Source organism: Ursus arctos, unplaced genomic scaffold, assembly GCF_023065955.2.
Source record: "Ursus arctos isolate Adak ecotype North America unplaced genomic scaffold, UrsArc2.0 scaffold_10, whole genome shotgun sequence".
Taxonomy (NCBI): domain Eukaryota; kingdom Metazoa; phylum Chordata; class Mammalia; order Carnivora; family Ursidae; genus Ursus; species Ursus arctos.
In genome coordinates this window covers 44,770,783-44,792,886 of record NW_026622764.1, presented here as the reverse complement: position 1 = coordinate 44,792,886, position 22,104 = coordinate 44,770,783, and positions in this window count along the sequence as shown.

The window sequence follows — 22,104 nt, the reverse complement described above, 5'->3', positions numbered from 1 at the left end:
CACACAGACAAGGGGACCAGCTGGGTCACATTTCTCCAGACTCATGGCAGAGAAAGAGATAGAGAAAAAGACAAAGAGACAGATGTCGAGAGTAAGATGAAAGAGTTTTTGTGAAATGAGAGGGAGGAGCTCAAGCTACTTTATCACTTTGCATTTATTAAAAAGTCCCAGAGAGAAAAAGCCACCTACTCCCCAATATAGACTACCCCTCCAGCTAATGATACACCACAACAAAAAGCTGTCTAATTAGTGTCCTTTGATCGATCCAATTAACACTTTTCTTTTGTGGTGGTACTATGTGGTGGTGATGGGTGTTGTGATAATTGGAGGAAAAGGAGAAAAAGTTAGAAACTTTAAACCCTCTTCTCTTTAAAACCAACAGTATACATCTTACTAAAGAAGGGTCCTTCTTTATCTCAGAAGGCAATGCCTGTGGAACAAATGCACAGTTTTAGGACAGGTGTTCAAGGAGCAATGCGGGTAAAAGGCACAGCACTTAGTTAATGTGGTGAACAACAGCAACCTTGGAGATCAGTGAAAGACCAGCTGCCCTAGAAAGATTAACACATGTTCCACAACCATTATTAAAATGAAAAAAAGTGTAACTTATTAGGGATCAGAGTCTGCGTATTCGAAGCAATTTTGCTATGCATTAGTGCTTTCCAGAATGCCATTTAAAAAAGAAGAGGAGAGAATTAGATATGCAGAAGTAGCAAAAGGGACACTTGGAGAAGAGCAGGAGTAAGACAAGAAAGACAACAGGAAGCATATTGGAATTAAAGTGGTGACCCCTTCACCTCCCACCAAAAAACAAACAAACAAACAAACAAACAAAACCTACAAAAAACAACAAAGAAAAAGCCAAGAAAGAGATGAAAATGGAAACGTTCTGATGCATTATTTTTAACTGATAAGGGAGGAAGCTGCTAAGTGACTTGAACACCTGGGTGTTGGTTTTCCATCTAGCACCATGGAGACTGCACACAGCTTCTGCCACTAAGGTCAGCCACTGACTAGACTAGATAGTCTTCAGTAGGGACCAACCTGCACTTACTAATGTCAGCTGGCCAGATGCTACTTCAACATTTTCTTCTCAGTTCAGGTTATAGAATGGACCCAAGCATTGGTGAGAGTTCAACATGGCCCTTCACATTAACGAAATATTTTGTCTTCAGAAGAGTCATTGATCACTGCTTCATGATCTACTTATGGGTGACTGAGAGATGGACAAATTGCTTGGCTTTCACCAATAGAAGAATCTGCACTATAAATTTAATCTCATTTTTGTATTTTTTTCAAAATACTTCAGCATTTTAATTTAGAATACAAAGTAATATATCCACAATGTAGGAAATGTGAAAACTATTTTAAAAGTATGAAGAACAAAAAGGCACACAGATTCTCCTTATGCTTCAAGGTAATCTGTTTCCATTTTCAAGTTCCTGTTACCTATCTACCGAACTGCCCCAAGGAGTTTACACTGACTTTTATTCCCATTCTCTATATAAGAGAAAAAGGAATTAATTTAATGGATACATTTTAATGTCTGTCTCTTCCCTTACTCTTCAACGTTACCTTGTTTAATTATCTCTTTATTAACTAATCCCACAGTGGCCTTCATACTTTTCCAGCGTAAAGGCTCAGAGGAATCCCCTCATCAAATCTAGTCACCAGAGTCTCTACAGCACACTGTCAACACTGTTTTCAAACCCACCCACACCAAGGTATGCTTCCTATTCCCTGACAGGTAGCCACTCCCACTTTGTTCAACTCAGTTGTTAGTGTATTTAATTTTTTTACTTGCTCAAATTATACATGTTGGTGCACATGTTTTATATGTATTTCACTATACGTCCAAGAAAGATATTTATTATTAGATTTGAAAGGAGATTTAGAAGTTACTTTGTCAACATCTTTTAAAGATAAGAAACTATATGCCACAATCTTGAGAAATGTCTTGACAACTTCTGTTTTAATAGTCCCAATAATATGAACTCCACTTGACAAGACAGGTCTACTTTTAAATTTTTGTCCGGTGTTTCAAATTTTAAAAAAACTTTCTTAATATAACCCAAACTATATTTCTCTATTTGGGCTAATTATGCTATGTAGAGCACAACTTTGTTCTCCCTTCTGTTAAAAAAATAATAATTCTGTCAAAAAATTTTTAATGCTTCCTTAAGGATTGTCTTTAAATACAAGTTAACAAATTGAATCCCTTCAGTTCCTTCTCATAAGACTCTCTCATCATATTCTCCACTATCCAGGGTAGCATTATTTAGATTTGCCCTACTCTTAACATCCCTCCTAAAATAATAACACTACAAATTGAGCAATGATGCTCTAATGTATTCTGACCATTATCCATACCTAAAAAGTTAGTAATTTCAATTTGGCACAAATTGTTCTTAGAATGGTCATAATACTCCCTTTTGCTCACAATTTTGTTTTCTAGGCAGTCATAAAATATTCACATAAAAATTCTTTCTGTTTCTCCCATGGATATATTTAACATATGCTTTCATATTAGTGATTTGCATTGTTCAATCTTATCGAAGAAGGGCTACATTTATTCCTCACTGCATTACCCAATGTTTTGTGCAACAGCACTTGAAAAAAAAAATGTGCTTTTGATTATAATATTTCACATATTCCCGAGAAGGATCAAACATACAATAACTAAACATACATTGTGCATTTAATGAGACAAAGTAAACAGCTTCTATTCCTTATTTTATCAATAAGTTACACTGTGGTATTGGATACCATGTTTAACTTGTGAGATTAAATGTTCTAATTTGAAAAATTAATATAATATCACTTTCAAAAAAACCCAAACAAATGATCCTGTGACTAGGTGATGTGCACACAATATGAGGTGAGTTAAGAAGGCTTTTGAAAGACATATAGTGTTGTAGAGAAATAGAAGAGCCTATTGAATTCTGCATCCTCCACAGAACAACACTTACCCTCTCAAAAACGATCCAAGTGGTACACAAGAAATATGACTTAAACAAACAGATGATGTTTACCTACTGTTTTTTGACATTCACAGGAAGAATTTTTCATATTGATAGATACTATTTTTTTAAATTTTATACTTTCAATGCTTAGTATAAGATCGAGACAGGCCATGCTATTGTTTAGGTCCTATGAATAATATTCGGAGTCAAAAATCCTGCCTAATTTCTTTTTTTTTAAATATAGGTTTGTAGGAAGTTGCAAAAAAATGTAGAGAGAAGTCCCATGTACCCTTCAGTGTCCCCCAATGTAACAACTTGAGTAACTGTAGTACAATATCAAAACCAAACATGGACATTGATACAATATGAACTGTATGAATATGAAGTTTAGTTTATAGTTCTGCAAAATTTTATCACATGTAAAGATTCACGTAATCTTTACAGCAAAGTACAGAACTATTCATTCCACAAAGCACCACTGTGCTACCCTTCGATAGCTACACCTATGGTTTCCTCCTTCCCTAAGACCTGAATACCACTAAACTGATTTCACAACTTCCTATAAAGCATGAATAATCATGACATTGTAGTATTGGCAAAAGAAAAGACATATAGTTCAATAGAACAGATAGCCCAGAAATAGACCCACACAAATACAGTCAACTAATCTTTGTCAGAAGAGCAAAGGCAATTCAATAAAGAAGGGATAAGAAAGGACAGACTTTAATAAATAAAATGCAGAATGACTGGATGTCCACATGCGAGGAAAAAAAAATAAACTTACCCATAGATCTTACACCTTTCATAGAAATTAACTCAAAAGGGACCATAGGCTTAATGTAAAATGCATAAATATAAATATTCTAGAAGAAAACATAAGAGAAAATGTGGATGACCTTGGATTTGATGACGATTTTTGGGGTACAACATTTTAAGAACAATCATTGAAAGAGAAAATTGATGTTAGACTTTATTAAAATTAAAAACTTCTGCTCTGAGAAAAATACTGTTAGAAAAATGAAGACAAGTCACAGACTGGGAAAAAAATATTTGCAAAACATGTATCTGATTAAAAAACAAAAACAAAAACAAACTTGTGAGGAAAATATACCAAAAAAACCCACCTAAAACGAATCTTTAAAACTCAGCTGTAAGAAAAAAAAAAAAAAAAAAAAAAAAACAAGAGATTTAAAGGGACATGTCAGCAAAGAAGATACATAGGTAGCAACTAAGAGTTTTGATTTCTTTCATCAGTTCTGTAGTTTTTCCACATGCAAATCCTGAACATGATATATTTATACCTAAGCATTTCATTTTTATGTCATTATTGTAAAACACTATTTTTAAATTTCAAACTATTTTTAAATAGTTTTTAAAATTTTTATTTTTAAAATTTCAAACTCCAAGCATTCATTGCTTTTGTATAGGAAAACAATTGACTTATGTTTTTAACTTCTGCCCTGTAAGTTTACTAAACTCATTTACTAGCCCCAAGAGGTTTTTGGTGATTCTCTGGGATTTTTGTAGACAATCCTGTCATCTGCAAACCACAACAGTTTTATTTCTTCCTTTTCAGTAAGTATACATTTTGTTTCTTTTTCTAGTCTTACTGTACTGCCTAGGACTTCCAACATAATGTGGGTCAAATAGGAGTTTTGAGAAAGGATATCCTGGCCTTGTTCCCCATAGCAGGAAAAAAAATCCAGTTTTTCATCATTAAGCATCATGTTAGTTGTAGATTTTTTGTAGATGGTCTTTATCAAATTGAAAAAGATTCCCTTTATTCCTAGTTTTCTGAACTTTTATTTTAATGGGTGTTGATTTTGTCCAGAGCTTTTTCTCCTTCATTTGATGTTGCATAATTTTTCATCTTTCACCTGTTCATATAGTGGATTAGATTGATTTTCAAGTGTAAAAACAGTCTTATAAATCTGGAATGAATCTCATTTTATCATAGTATATGAAACTTCCACTCATTGTTGGATTTGTTAATTTTTTTTTTTTTTGAGGATTTCTGCATCTATGTTTAGCAGATATATTGGTCTGTAGTTTTTCTTTCTTACAATGTCTTTATCTGACGTTGTAATTAAGATAATGCTGGCCCCATAGAAAGGGTTAAGAAGTGCACCTCTGTTTCTATTTCCTGGGAAAGATTGTTAGAGAATTAGTATCATTTCTCCCACGAATATCAGTAGAATTCACCAGTGAAACCTCTGGGTCTGCTAATTTTTTTTTTCTTGGAACATTATTAAATATTGACTCAATTTATCTTTAATAGATGTAGTTCTATTCAGATTATTTATCTCCCCTTGTGTTAGTTTTGGTACTTTGTGCCTTTCAGTAAATTGGTCTGTTTCATCTAAGTTATTAAATGGGGACGCAGAATTGACATAATATTCTTTTATTATCCTTTTAACATGCATGAGATCAGTAGTGATGACTCCTCTTTCATTTGTGATATTAATAATTTATCTTTTTACTCATTTTTTTGGTTAGCTTAGCTAGAGGTTTATCAATGTTATTATCCTTTTCAAAGTACTAGTTTTTGCTTTTGTTGATTTTACTTATTGCTTTCTTGTTTTCAGTATCCTTGATTTCTTTCTAGTTTTTATTGTTTTCTTCTGCTTGCTTTAGACTTAAATTGCTCTCATTCTAGTTTCCTAGTTGATTTTAGATCTTTATTTTTTTTTTAAGATTTTTATTTATTCATTTGATAGAGAGAGAGACAGACAGAGAGAGGACACGAGTGGGAGAAGGGCCAGAGGGGCAGAGGGGCAGAGGTAGAGGGACAAACAAACTCCCCGTTGAGTGGGGAGTGGGACATGGGGCTCTATCTCAGGACCCTGAGATCATGACCTGAGCTGAAGTCAGATGCTTAGCTGCCTGAGTCACCCAGGCACCCCTAGATCTTTATTCTTTTCTAATATTTTCTCTTAATGCTATGAATTTCCCACTAAGCACCATTTTTGTTTATCCCATAAATTTTGATAGTTGTATTTTCATTTTTATTCAATTCAAAATATTTAAAATTTTCTCTTGAGATTTCTTCATAGATACCTGTGCTTTTAGAAGTGTATTGTTTGATGTTCAAATGCTTGGGGATTTTCCAACTATCATTTTGCTGTTAATTTCTTATTTAATTCCTTTGTGATCTTAGAACATACTTTATATGAATTTTATTCTTTTAAATTTGTTAAGGTGTGTTTTATGGCCCAGAATATGGTTTATTTTGATGAATATTCCATGTGAACTTACGAAGAATGTATATTCTGATGTTACTCGAGTTCTCTATATATGTCAATTAGATCAAAATGACTGATAGTGTTATTGAGGTTACTCGTACTTTATTGATACCTGCTTGATCTATCAATTACTGAAAGAGGAACGTTAAAGTCTATGATTCTAATAGTGGGTATCTGTTTCTTCTTTCACTTCTGTGTTTTGTTCCACATCTTTTGATGACCCGTTTTTAGCTGCATATATTGTAGGATTGTTATGTCTTCCTTGAGAATTGACCCTCTTCATTATAATGCCTTACTTTATCCTGGATAGTTTTCCTTGTTCTGAAGATTGTTTTGTCTAAAATTTAAATAATTATTATATTAAATTTACTTTTTATATTAAAATTATTATAATTATTCCAACTTTCTTTGATTGGTTGTAGTATGGTATATCTTTCATTGCCTGTTTATTGTTAGCCTATCTATGTCTTTATATTTAATGTGAAATTATTGTAGACAAGATAGAGTTGTCTTTTTTTTAATCCACTCTAGCATTCTCTGTATTTTAATTGGTACATTTGCACCATAACCATGAAGTGGTTACTAGATAAATAAATATCTACCATATTTGTAACTCTTTTATATCGATTTCACTTCTTTATTTTTCATTTTTTTCTTCTCTTTTTCTGCCTTCTTAGGTTTCAAACTGAACATTTTTATAGTTCTATTTTATTTCCTCACTTATCATATCAATTCTACTTCTTATTTTAAAAATTTAGTGGTTGACGTAGAGTTTCTAATAAACATTTTAACCAATCTAAGTCCATCTTCAAGTAATACTATACCACCTCATGTGTAGTGAAGTCACCTAAAGCAGTATTTCTATTTTCTTCCTTCCTTTCCTTATGACATTGCTGTCATTAATTTTACTTAGCATATATGCTATAATCACCCAATGTATTGTCACTATTATTAACTTAAACAGTTATCTTTTAATTAAGAGTAAGAAAAATAAAATACCTATTTTTCTTTTATTTATTCCTACTAAAAACTCTTCCTTTCTTTATATAGATCTAAGTTTTGATCTATATCATTATTCTTCTCCTCGAAGAAACATTAAACATTAAACATTTCTTGCAAAGAAGGTGTTATCGGCTGAATTTGAATTTAGGGAGGACACATGATATATTTGGAGGTAGAGCTTTCAAGAGATAACTAGGTTTAGGTGAAGCCATGAGGATGAGGCCCTTATGATGGGATTAGTGTCCTTATAAGAAGAGGAGGAGAAACCAGGGCTCTCTCTCTCTCTCTCTCTCTCTGCCACACAGCCAGAAGGTGGCTATCTACAATCTAAGGAGAGAGCTCTCACCTGACACCAACCTTGCTGGAACCTTGAACTTGGACTTCCAATCTCCAGATCTGTGAGAAATAGATTTCTTTTGCTTAAGCACCAAGTGTATATTTTGTTATAGCAGCCAGAGGTATGACACAAGGTTCAATGATGATGAATTATCTCAGTTTTTGTCCATAAACTATTTCTCCTTCACTTTTGAAATATAATTTCAATGGATATAAAATCCCAGGTTAGTAGTTTTTTTTTTCCTTTCAAATTTTTAATATATTATTCTACTTTTTTCTTGTTTGCATAGTTTTTGATGAGAAATCCCCTGTACTTATCTTTGTTACTCTATAGGTAATATGGTTTTTCCTTTCTGTCTTCTTTCAAGATTTCTTTTCAAGATTTTCTTTTTGGCTTTGGTTTTCGGCAGTTAGAATATGATCTAACTAGGTGACGTTGTTTGTTGTTTATTGTTTCTTTTTTGGAGTTTATCCTGGTTTGTGTTCCCTGAGCTTCTTAGTTCTATGTTTTGAGGGCTGTTACTAGTTTTGAAAAATTCTCAATCATTATTACTTCAAATATTTTTTTTTCTGTTCTTTCTTCTTCCTTCTGGTATTGCAAATACAATATGTTACAACTCTGAAATTATCCCACCATTCTTGCATGTTCATTTCTTTTTCTCCCCTTTCTCCCCCTTTGCATTTCAGTTTAGAAAATTTCTACTGACCTATCTGTAAGCTCACTGATTCTTTCCTCAACTAGATCCATAAGCCCATCAGAAACAGTCTTCAGTACTGTTAGTGTTTTTGATTTCTAGTATATACTTGTGATTCTTATAAATTCTATCCTCTGCTTTCATTGCTCATCTGTTCTCACATGTTGTTCACATTTTCCATTAAAGCCCTTTACATATTAATCATACTTATTAAAAACAACAACAACAACAACAACAACAACAACAACAACAACTGTAACATCATTGTTATATATGAGTCTGGTTCTATTGCCTCATTTATCTCTTAGGACTGTTTTTTTCTCTTTGCCTTTCTACCATACCTTGTGATCCTTTGTTTAAAGCTAGACATACTGTGTAGGGTAATAGGGACTGAGGTAAATAGCGTGTGAGGATTTATGTTAATCTGTCTAGGAACTGGACTGTGGTTAATGTGTGCTAGAGCTGTATGTTCCAAAAGTGTGAAATTCCTCTAATCTCTTTCTTTCTTTTTTTTCTTGTCTCCTTTTTTGACTTTGGGCTTCTCTAAATACTTCTCCTTCATCAGGGAATGTCTAATTCTTGCAGCTTTATCATCTATAACCCTTTGTTATTATAATGGGAGTCCAGTGGTGTAGTAGTAAGATTGGGAGCACTGTGTCCCAATCTTTAATATTATGATTCTCAGTCTTTTGGTGTTCTATGTTTCTGGACAAGTGCTTCTCCACTGGTACAGCTTCTTCCCCACTCTTAGGTAAGATGGCAAGGTTGAGAGAGATTGGTTTCGGAGAACTCCACCAGATGGGATAAGACTCTGTTAAAGTATTTTCCTCTGGAGAATAGGCTTTTTCTGTGGAAAACATTCTGGGCATATTTCACAATATTTACTTTTTCTTTCCTCTGCCAGAGTAAGGAAGGGATCTTTCTTGATCTTCACTGTGGGAACCCTTTGGGGTTCCTGGAGGTAAACCCCACAAGAATGTAGGGCTCCTGTAAAATTACAACCTCCAGGAATTTGAATCCCATGCTAGTTCATTCAGCCTCCAACAATTTGTTAAATACCACTTTGGTGTTCCTACCATTTTATGGCTCTCCTGGTTTCTGCTCTAAGAAAGGGTATCTCTGTAACTCTGAGTTCACCCTCTCCAAATTTCCAAATGGAGATGTGCCCTTCAATTTCATTTCTCTGGTGGGGCCAAGAAAAGCTGTTGATTTTTCACTTCATTCAGTTTTTTTTTGTTTCTTCTTGTAAGGATGGAATGATATTTTCTTAGCTCTTTGCACATGAGGGCTCAATCTAGAAAAACTGTCCTGGCCAACTTTTAATATGATTTCTGACTCATTTGTATATGTTATGAACTTAATGAAATTATTATTATCAGCCCTATCATGAGTTTTCAAATGCCCTATACCTCTGCTGATTGGCAACCAGAAATAACTTCAGTTAATATTTACAGACAAGCCCACTAAAACTCATGTAATCACTGGAGAAGAAAAGCTAAATTTCAGATTTCATTTCATTTTTTTAAGTTTTAAAGTCTTATTTTTGACTTGTGATAAACCTGCCAATTCTTATTTGAAATTGTTTGTCATGCACCAATACTATATCAGCTTTGGTGCCACGGGCTACTTAGCGTGGTTGTTTGGGGCAAATGTTAATGATGCCAAGGCACAGGTTTAATTCTCACCTGGGTCAATTATCTTTCTAAGTTCCACTGCCACAGTTTGCCCTCTTTCCACAATCTCCAATCAGGAATTTTGCAAATGGGTATTACTGTTCACTGAGGGGATGGAATTAAAGTGCATGGATTGAATTACTTTTAGGAAAAAATAACTCAATGTGCCCATGGTCTAGTAAAGAGACCAGTGGTTCTATAATATTATAATAACAGGGCATTAAATATTTATGCTTTTTCAGACTGTAAATGGGTTTACACTATCTCTTCAAGCAATGAATGACCAGAACATGAAATGGCATGACACATCAAGAGTGCGAGATATATATATATATATATATATATATATATATATATATATATATATTTGATATTATCTATCAAGAGTGTGATATATAATATATATATATATATATATATATATATTTGATATTATCTATCACAATGTACACATTGTGGGGAGATAAAGTGAAATCATACATACAAAGCAATGAGTTTTAGAAATCTACCAAAAAAAGTTCCATTCGTGACTTTTGTATTATCATTTGTGCAATTACAGTCCAGATATTTTAGAGCAATTGCTATGTTTTAACCAGAACATTTTCTGTATTTTATTTCATTTAAGGGGAAGAAAAAGATCCACAGTCTCAAATTTACTTCTCTGCTGGATGTTTTTCATTAGAAATGGAATCAACAATGACAAGCAAAATATCAACATCATCTACTGCTTTATTGGTAAGTACTCTATTTATAATTTCTAACAGATATTATTTGCTTAGCCTCTTCCTCTCAACTTACTCCTTGTCTTACTCAGTAAATATTTTTAAGTGCTGTTGTTTTACATCAGCTCCACATACTGTCTCTTTTTCCATATCCTTTCCTAATTATATTATTCAATTCCCACTAAATTGTTCCACTAAAATATGCTACAAATCTTGTGGTCATTACGTCCCTCCATTGCTATTAGATGACCATACCCTTACCTCTTTGACTCTACTTAATAAAAAGTGACAACAGCCTACAATTACCAAATTCATAGGACACTTCTGTTCCTCCTCTTACTTGACCACTCTTACTTGACCACAATAATGCATCTGATACTGTTAGCTACTTTGTGAAACCCTTTCCTCTATTGACGTTCATGGCACCACTCTTTCCAAGATCCCTTCTATTTTTACTATCAATTCTTTCTCAGTCTTCTTTGCTGGCTCCAATTTCTCTGCTTGTCCTAATTTATCTTTCTCCCCAGAATTTTCATTTATGAGTTTCTTCTTCTCTACTCTATTTCTTTCTCTACCCCCTGGTAATCTCAAACACTTTCATGGCTCCAACTCTTTGTACTAGATGGTTGGTTTCCAAATTTCCATCATAAGTCCAACCCTATCTTCAAGTCCATAAACTCAACTAATTAACTCCTCAGTTATGTCTACCATTCTTACCACCATTTACAAATGAATCAATTGTCAGATTCTCTCAACTGTACCTCCTTAACATTTCCTGTATCTGGTCTCTCCTCTCTAATTCCTACTGTTATTACCCTGGTGTAGACTCTAGCCACAGCCCGATTTATGATAATAAGCTCTTAACTAGTTTTTGCTTCCAGTCTTGCACAACACTTCTGGCTTTTACTGCCGGATTGATTTTTCTAAAATGCAAATCTAATCACGTTTACTCCTGATTAAAACCTTTTAATGGCTCCCTGTTTACCACAGGATAAATGAAAACTTGGTATGATACGTGAGGCTCTCCTTGATCTAGCTCCTACCCTGTAACTCCAGATTCCTCTTTCATCACATCCCTATCTTTGCCCATGCCAGATCCCTTACAGTTCCCCTGTTATGACAGACTGTTTCAGGCACTTGTGTCTGAGTTTGTTTTCACTCTTCAGTTACTCTCGACATAAATCACACTTAATCCCAACACACGCATGTGCACACACACTCACACTCTATCTCCAAATTGCCTAGTGAACAGTTACTCATCATCTACCACTTAGGTTGAACATCACCTTTTCTCTACAAACTTCTCTGACATCTCCTAGATTATAAATCAATTTTTGTGCTCCAAAAAAACCTCATGTTTTCAATTCATATTTCTATGTCCAACTTCCTTACTGGATTTTAAGCTCCTCATCAGCAGGAGATTTCCTATTCATCTTAGTATTTCCAGAATATAGTGTATTTCCTGAAAAAATGCTTGGTCTGTAAAATAAATTGAACTGAAGTTTTTATTTACTTCATAAAATTAAGCACATAGAAAGCAAATTTTTTATAACTGCAAGTTAGAAAGGATACCTCTATTCAAATAACAATATAAAAATTGAGAAGAACCTAGGACTATTATTAAGAAAAATGAGATAACTCTTGTTGACCTCATGCAATCCAAAGAACTAGGCAGAAAGAGGGAGAGGCTCTTAAAACACCAGGAGACATCTTACTTTCAGAACATGCTATCATTGAATTCTCTTGGATCCAGATACATTCATAAATCAGAATATAAGAAAGTAAAATAAAGAGGTGTTACACAGTTGCAATTGATAACTAACTGCTTCCCTGTCTTTCTTTTATTCCACATCAGCTAAATATTCAAGAATTACGGCACTGAGGGAACACAAGAGGAAGAGTGGCTGAGTAAACTTAAAGACTTTTCTTGAGATGGGTCTAAGCTTGAAGTTGTGCTTCGACGTAAGGAAAAGCAAGAATAGGCAAGGAAAATCCTTGTACACGCTCAACAATCTGTGTCTCTCCTAAATTGTCATTGCTATCCTTGCTCCCTGCAGGGGAAGTTATATAACTTGCAGTCTGAGTTTTAATTACGAAAAAACAACATAAATGAATGAAATAAAATGAATATAATAAAATCATGTATTTTCTACAAATGATATGTAAAATATGTGTATAGGTACAGCTATGTAATCATCACTTACAAACTCTGACTGCCTTTACACAGTTTCTTAACTTTGATCTGGATGTGCTTCTTCAGGTCTAGATAAATAATCAAGCTGATCCTAGAATGGAAAATGAACTACCATTTACTCTGATAAATTAAACACTTTGCCATGTATTTGTCAATAGGTTGGAATGCCTTCACGAAGCAGTCTGCTTTGTCAGCAAGTAGTGGTTTATTGCTATTGCCTCCTAATTTCCCAATGGGCTAGTACAAACTTGAGATTACAGCAAGACAAAACCATAGGTGTCAGATTGTCCATCTTCCTCTTCAGCTACTGCCTTAGTCCTCATTAACTTGCTCACCTGTCTTAGGGAGAAACTTTGCCTTTCCTCTTAGAAGTGCAGGAACCGAATGATTTTTAAAAGAAATATTGCAAACAGAGATGCCTAGAGAAAGTCCCCTTTATTGCTTTATACTGTACTTTATCAACATTACCCACTGGATGAAAATTGCCAAAAAGATGTCTGCCTCATGGGAGCTAGTATAGCTGAAAAGGGGCATTTCACTTTAACTTCCTATTTTTCACCTCAATGTGGATGAAAGTAAACACACACAGAAAAAGGATGCTGACTTTCATGAGGTCGGAGACAAACAGAAGGGGCTTCATGTGCCATATACACAGATGGGCCAGGAAGCATTGGCAGAGGAGTGCAGAGGTCATAAATAGAGAATGCAGCCCTTAAGGAATGACTCACCAGTTCCCAGAATGGACTTTGGTCTCCAGCTCATTACCGCTCAAAGCCTATGATGTAGGATTTAGTTTTTGTTTTCTATGTCCAGGTAAATAGGGGTTCCATTGTGATTTGAATTCAGTTTTCTGAATCATATAGTTTTCTAAGCTTGTATTGGTCAATTAACTGAATGTACTGAAGACTGAATTTTATGGGAGCAATGACAGAAGGAATACACACAGTTTTCTAGGGCAGAATTCTCAAAGTGGAGGCGATATTTAAAATGTAAATTGACCCAATATCAATGCACGAATAACTATCATAAATTCTATTTACATTTAATTTTACCTAATAATAGCTTAAAATATTAAGCTTACTTGAATTTAATTTTTAAAAACTATCCTAGAAGTCTATGTGAAGGAAATTTTGTTAAGATTTTTAAAATAACAAATCCCTTTAATGTTTAAATTCACATACGAATTTTCAATGTATTTATTTATATATACATCTAAGTTTACATATAAATAAATGTTATTTACATATGATATCTATGTATCTACACCTGCATACATAATGAACAGTTATATAATACAATTGAAATAGAGTGTTTTAGCTGGCATGGGAAGATAATATATTATTTAAAAGGATGGGCTCCTTCTTATACAGAAGGCTCTCCGCTTAAGCAGGAGAATCTAGATTGTAATCCTAGCTGTGCTATTTACAATTTGTCACCTTGGGCAAGTAATTTGCATCTCCTCTGCTTAAGTTTATTTCTTAATTTATTATTTTTTAAAATGTACTAGTAACATCCATATCACAGGACTGTTTGAATATTAAGTGAGATGACATATATAGACATATTTAGCATAATTCCTGGCCCACAGAAAGTAGTTACAAAATAACAGATATATTGAATCTGTCATGAAAAAAAATGTTTTAAACTGATAAAATTAATCATTAGATAGAGTACAGGTGAATTACTCAGCTGCTTCTAGGATTATGTTGACATTGAACAGGAGGGCTGGGAGGTTCTATACACATCTAACACAGAGGCCACATGATTATCTTTCAACTTCTTGGCAGCCACAATTACCCAAGGAGAACAAGATTAATCATTCTTTGACCTCAAATACAGAACCTTGGTTTGAAAAAAGAAATTATATCACAACATCAAAGGATGTATATGAACACTGTAATACTAGATTTTGATGGAAAGATAGTATATGCCAAACAGGTGTTGCTCTAGAAAATCCAGTGAGTATAGTTACTTTCTTAGCCAAAGGATGCTACCAATTGACTAGTAAGTGACCAAAAACAGTGTCTGGATCTTAGCAAGATTGATGCTATTCCTTTCTTTAAAATTTATGTTTATTTTGTATGAAAGATATAAAATACTTATGAAGTTCCTCACACACTTACTCTATTTTGGAAAGAACTTCCTGCTGCCCCCTCTTCTATCTCTCTATCTCTTTCTTTTTATATAGAAAAAGTGAGGTGAAAACTGTTTGCACGGTGCTAGTTTTTATCACTGCTTAGACTAATGAAGTAGGTGCCTAACTGGTTTCCCTGAATTATTACCACATAGAGTTATTTACTTAAAGAAGTAGGCAACATAATCTTTTGGAAATATACACTCAGTTATCACGCCCTGCTTACCACTGTGCTAGAATAAAATTCAAGCTGTTCACCATGGCCTACAAGGCTCTGCACAACTGGACCCTGCCCATCTCTGATAAGATTCGGCACCTCTCTCTTCATTCTTACTAATATCCCATAATATGCAGGCCACCTAAATCTCAAAAGTTATCCCTGCTTTAGGGCTTTTGCCCTCACTATGTCCTCTTCCTAGAATTTTTCTCTAAATACACATTAGGCTGTATCCGATTACATATTAATTACAAATCATTGGTCAAACAATTATTAGTGTCTAGCATTCCCTTCTATACATATCAGCTCAAATTCAGTTTCCCAGAGAAGTTTCCCCACTAGACATACATTCTGAAGGAGCTCTCCATTTACACATTATTTTGTGTATTTCCTTCATAGTATTTATCATAATCTCAAATTATCTTTTGAATTTATTCAAAAGTTAGTTATTGTCTAATACCTAATACCTAAATGGCTAAATACTTCCCTCATGAGAGTGAAAACTCCAATATTATAAGGAACATAAGTGCTTTTACCACTGTATCGAAACAGTGTGGTAATGGAACGGCACACAGGAGGAACGTGATGTATGACTGCTGAATGAGTGAAAGGATGCCTTACTGAGGTGGTATATGGGAGCTAGGAGAATAGCCTTAGATATGCTAGCCTAGAAAATCCAAAGACAAACTACAACCACTTAGATTAAAAGAAAAATGTTTTCCCTCTTCCTTTCCCTCTCCCTCCTCCTCTCTCTCTCTCTCTCTCTCTCTCTCTCTCTATATATATATATATATATATATATAATATATATTTGGGGAGAGAGTAGAAATCATCAACCTATGTTGAAGGCATGAAAAACTTCACACACACAGGAAAACAAGGCATATATAATTTATGAATTATGAAGTACGCTATTTGACAAAAAACGTGAGAGGGAAAAAAAGAATCCATGCATAAGTGGAAAGCTGGGAAAATCTTTAAAAAGAAAATGCAGGGTTGTGATGGTTAATTTTATACATCATCTTAAGTGGGTCATAGATGCCCAGATTAAACATCATTTTTGGATGTTGTCCTTGAAGGTATTTCTGGATGAGACTAGCATTTGAATCAGTGGGCTCAGTAAAGTAGACGGAGCTCCCCAAAGTGGTTAGGCAACATCCCATCCACTGAGGGTCTGAATAGAACAAAATGTGGACGAAGGAAGAACTGGTTCTGTTTCCCCTGCCTTACTGACTGAGCTGGGACACGTTCTCTTATCTTCTCTGGCCCTCACACAAATTTAAACCATTGACCCCGCAGTTCTCAAACATTAGCACTTGCACTGAATTACACCACTGGCTCTTCTGGGTCTCCAGTGTGGAAAAAGCAGATTGTGGGAATTCTCAGCCTCCATAAGGTTGTTTCTCTGGAGAACTCTACCTAATACAGAGTAAAAGTTATAAAAGCCTCAGTATAATTATTCCAAAAGGTGGGGGAAAATATAATACAGCTGTTGTAGTTGGTTAGAGTTTAACCAGTTATTTTGATAATGAAAATGACAGGAAAGGGGGAAAAAATGTTCCAAACAACATTAGTAAGATTTGCTGACAAAAAACAAATGTAGATATGAATAATAAAAAAAAGTAAATCAGGACTAATTTTTATTTGTGAATGAGCAAAGTTAGGAGGATAATTTAATTATTGATGATGCTAAAACAGAGTAATTAAAATTGAAAAATCAAATAAAAACCAAAAATGAATATATGTAATATGCTATGTACTTTCATATATAATTTAATATAAAAGAATTTTAAAATACAGGATGTAAAAAATAAATCACTTGTTTTTCTGAAACAAGTAAGAGGAAGGATAACATGTTTTCATGTAAAGTATTTCAAGAAAACAAAGAAGTCTTTAAACTCAATATACATTTAAACAACAGCTAGTCACCGGAACTTTATGCACTTGACAGAATTTCTGGATACCAGAATTCAACAATTCAACAATTTATTGATGATTTATATGTAATAAATGCACCGATACAAATTCATGAACTGACAGGAAGAAGTGTGAAATTAACCATTTGTGCCATTGATTTGCTAAGCCAGCCTTTGAAGCTGAGAGTAGAGAAAGTCACAGGGCTGGGCCTATTATTTCAATATAGTTAATTCAAAACTCAAAGTCTTCAGGCTTGTATATTGGCTGTTCTGACAGAAGGTAATTTAATTTGATTCCTTGATCTGTTCCTAAATATTCTGAAATTATACATGTGCAAACACTTGGGATTGTTAGCTGCTATTAACCTCAGATGATATGAACACAGACACATGAACACAGACACAAACTCTCCCTCAATTGCTGTCTTTCTCTCTCTCACTGTCACACCCCAGGTATAACCAAACTATAAAATCTTTCCTGGGACTCTGTCTCTTCCTAAGAGTCATTTAAATTTAACAATTTAACTAATGTTATATTTTCTAAGGAAATAAATCAATTTCAGCATAGATTGTATTCCTGATCATGTACTCAACATTAAATGCATCACTGTAATTACCAAGAGTATAACAGGAAAACAAAAGTACAACTATAAACTCTGGCACTACATAAATCACTGGATACAGTTATTCCTGGCTCTGAAGTACACACATACACACAAACATAAAAAAAGTCATTAGATTATACATGGCACCCATAGGCTAGTTTTATTAGATCTATGCTTTTTAAATCTCTGGTAATTCAACTAACAATGTGTGACAATAGGGTTTGCTCTAGTACTGGATGCATATTTCATACCAATCCATTTCTTTACGTCCTTTGCCTATCGTTACTCTGATTTCAGATCAACTGTGTCAGAGACAAACTTTCCTTAATCATCATTCTTTTCTTATCTTTTTAGGCCAACATCTGGGTTATGTTTATCTCCTTTTGACCATCACCTCAACACTTTGGTCTCATGCTAAATGAAGAAGCTCTGGTTCCTGTAATGAAATCAATTTAGTTGCAATATGAAGAAAGAAGACATGTTTTATTACATGGCAGCCAGTTAAAATATACAAACAGACTCTCAAGTTGTTTTGGTTGTGCTACCAATCTCAAAGAGTCAACTCATTTATTTTTCTGTGGAGACTTCTGAACTGACTGACTAGTGTTTTGAAGACAAGTAAACACAACCTTTTTCATTTGTTAAAATTCCAAACAGTTGCTACATCATAGCCTAGTGCTAGGCACTAATAATTGTTTGACCAATGATTTCTAATTAATATGTAATCAGATACAGCCTAATGTGTATTTTTATATGTAACTGTGGTATTGGTACATTTACGATAAATCTGGACATTTCTTTCTCTATAACACAGAAGCAAACAGAATGTCTGTGCTAACCCATTTGATACGTGCAGTGTAGGTCATATTAAAATGAAATGAGTTTTTATCACCTCCCAACCGAACTTGTTACTCCATTAAGATAGATCAAATTGCTTATCTTGACAGAGATTGATTACAAATTAACTATAGAATAAGCCAACAAAAATGAAGGGTTGGGAAATGCCTTGAAGCTTACTGATATATCTTTATTAAATACAAAAGTCTAAGGCATAAATACTGCAAATAAAACTGCTTTTGGAAAAATGTTTTAGATGCCACATGAAGTGGTAACAGTATTCTGACAAAACAGAAAATCTTAGGAGTTCTGTAGTGAAACTTAAGGTGACCTTGTAAAGAGCCTATATAAACCATTCGATAAAACTCAAGTTTTCGGCCATTCTTTCCTCTTGCTACAGTGTGACATCGAGTTGCATCAAGTCAAATGAAACTACATGAACAACCAACCCTCAAACATTAAATTCCATCTCTTTTCCTATTGTCGTGGGCATCAAATAGCTGCCTTTTCCCTACTGTTTGTAGGTTTCTTTGTCACGTTGCAAAGTGGGGATTGATCCCCTCTGGCTTTCACAGCACTCCAAATTTTACTATATCTGTGGTAGTCCTCAGATAACAAATATTTCCCTATTCAAGTCTAATAAAGTTAGTGACGAGCATTAGGATTAAATGTTTCCAAGACTTAATTTGTTTGACTTTTTCCCACATGTGGCTTAGGAGACAGCTTCTGAAATGGCAGCTCCAGAGCTGATTCCTCAAATCCCAGGAGGAAGTTAGTGCAGCATCTGCAGCCTGAATTACGTTGGCTCCACCAAGCTCCATGCCCTTTACAAAATGATTGTCTGATGTGTGGTTACTTGGTTTTATCAAATAAGTACTTCTGCTTTCTGGAACCTTTCAAAATGGCAATGCGTCTCTAGGACCTAAAACCATCTAATAAATTGAAATTCCACATTCATTCCAGATTCTACAAAGCTCCTGATTTTATGTTTTTAAGTCCTAAAAATAGTAGCATAAAAGCACAAAATATCTACATTTGACATAACCATGAAAAATTGAATGTGTATGAAGAAAATGTTGGGGAGGATTCACCTAAAATAAGCTGGTGCTAATGCTTCAGAAAGCCTTTCCTCTTTCTACTTGCCTGATGGATGCAAATCAAATTCCTTGACCTTAGGAGAGTGATCATAAAATGTAATCAAAGTTTCTAGATCGAAAGGTGCTTTAAATGGTTCAGTAGGCAGCTGCATCAATGCTATAAAGCATCATGACTGCTAACATAGGTCATGTTTCAGGAAAACAAGATGAAAACCTTTTGCTTTTAAAAGAAATTTGGTCAAGTCCTAGGAAAAGAATGACAGCTATATTTATATGGCCTCCAACCCCAAGAAACGCCAAGTAATTTGTGGATTTTTAAAATGTAATTAACTTCAGATTATTCCCATTATGTATATTCAAACGCTGGTTACAAGTACTATTGTAACACTCTTCAAAATGAGAAGTCTGAAGGGTTAGAATATCCAGTGACTTAACTCAAGGTTATAAACCAAATATTAGTATAGGTTTTTAAATACTTTGATTTCTCCCTTGTAAAAAGTTCAAAATATTTTGAGCACTGGGGAAAAGGGGTCTCTAAATGTACCACTGAACAAAAAGAGCAATCCACAATGTGAAAAGCAATTAGTAGCATACTTGATGAGTGCATAAATTCTAAATTACCAATTGCTTAAAAGATTATGAGAATGTGTTTACTACTGATGCTTCATAACTGCATTTATTTAAAGCTGATGCCTTTAATTTGGAATTCCTGTTTGAGTAAGTCTAGCCAGGTCAAAGCATGTGTGTGTGTGTGTGTGTGTGTGTGTGTGTGTGTGATCTTTGAAATAAGTTTTATTAAATGCATTTATTGTATACATTTATTTACAACCACACTCCTTTCTACCTCCCACAAAATGTGAGGAATTATTCCAGAAAAAAAAAAAATCAACTTACAGGTCATATTTTTAAATATTTTTCAAACTTTAATAGAAGTAAGTTTGTGATTTCCCAGGGGAAATATAATAATCCATCAAGTTTATTGAATAAGATATTGAAGGAACCTTATAACAGGGAACAGTGGTCAAATGTGGCAATGAGGCCAGTATTGGTTCCTTCCCAAGAAGGCAAAAGTAAAAGAATTCCTGTTGCTAGCCTCCTACCTATTACCAATTTAAATCAAGAAATCAACATTTTTTTTTATTGAGCACCACAACAAACCAGGAAATATAAGTTAAAACCAACAACAAAAAGATTAGACAAGATCAGTGCCTGCAAAGAAAATAAACAGAAAAACATGTAAGCAATTACAATATACTCTTAGGTGTTATAATGAGAAAAGAGGTAACAGTGGTGTGTATTGAATTGGGTCTACCCACCTTTGTGCAAAATTTCTATGTTGAAGCCTAAGTCCAATGTGACTTCATTCAGAAAAAGGATTATTTCAAGAGGTAATTAAGCTAAATGAGGTCATTAAGTGTGAGCTGTAATCTGATAGGGCTGGTGTCCTTACAGAATAGGAAGAGACACCAAAGATCTCTTTCCTCATACAGAGTAAGGAAAGGCTTGTGAGGACACAGTGATTAGGTGGCTATATACAAGCCAGAAAGAGAGACTCAACCAGAAACCAACACCTACAGCACCTGATCTTGGACTTCCAGCCTTCAGTACTTAGAGAAAATAGATTTCTTTTGTTTAAGTCGTCCTAAATGTGGTATCCTATTATGGCAACAAAATCGACTAATGATAGCTAGATGATAAATAGATACATAGGTAATAGATAGATGGACAGACAGCTAGATATGAAAAAAAATAGAGCAAAGAATAAATTCTTTCTATAGGTAAGGCAGAAAGCTATGGAAAGGAGGAAACCCTTGAGTTAGGTCAACTTAAAGGATAACTTAGGAAGTCTGCCTAGTACAATACTTTCTCTTACAATTTTGTTTGTTCTTCTGAAAATAAGTAATTGCCAAAAGTTGTAACAAACAACCCTGCCTTGTTCTTTCTTATCAGTTTTATTCCAATTTTACCTCATACCTTTCTCCATGTGTCAATGTCTTTCAAACTAAAACTACTTCTTTAGACCTAAACCTCCCATCAGTTTGGATGTTGAATTTCCAAGTACTGCTCTGCCTCTTACTTATACTTCCAGTGAAACATTGCTTTTTGGGTATTTTCTCGATTTATGGAAATTAATTATTCTAATCATTTTGGCACAAATAGTACCACCACTATTAGTGGTGTCATTAGTAGTACTAATGTACTACTAATGGTGTCATTAGTACTAATGACAAATTTATACATATAGTACATATTTTTTCATGTATGTTATTATATTTATTACCTAAAATAATGTTATCACACAAATGTCTTTAATCAGATTTCAAATAGGGGGAAAAAGTTGAGAGAGGTTAGGTGATTGGCTAAAGTTACTTGGTTATTATGTTTGGTGACTAGGACATGAAAAACTGCTAAATTTAATGTTAATTTTTTGGATGGGTGGATCAATGGATATTTGCTGTTTGGGAGCTAAT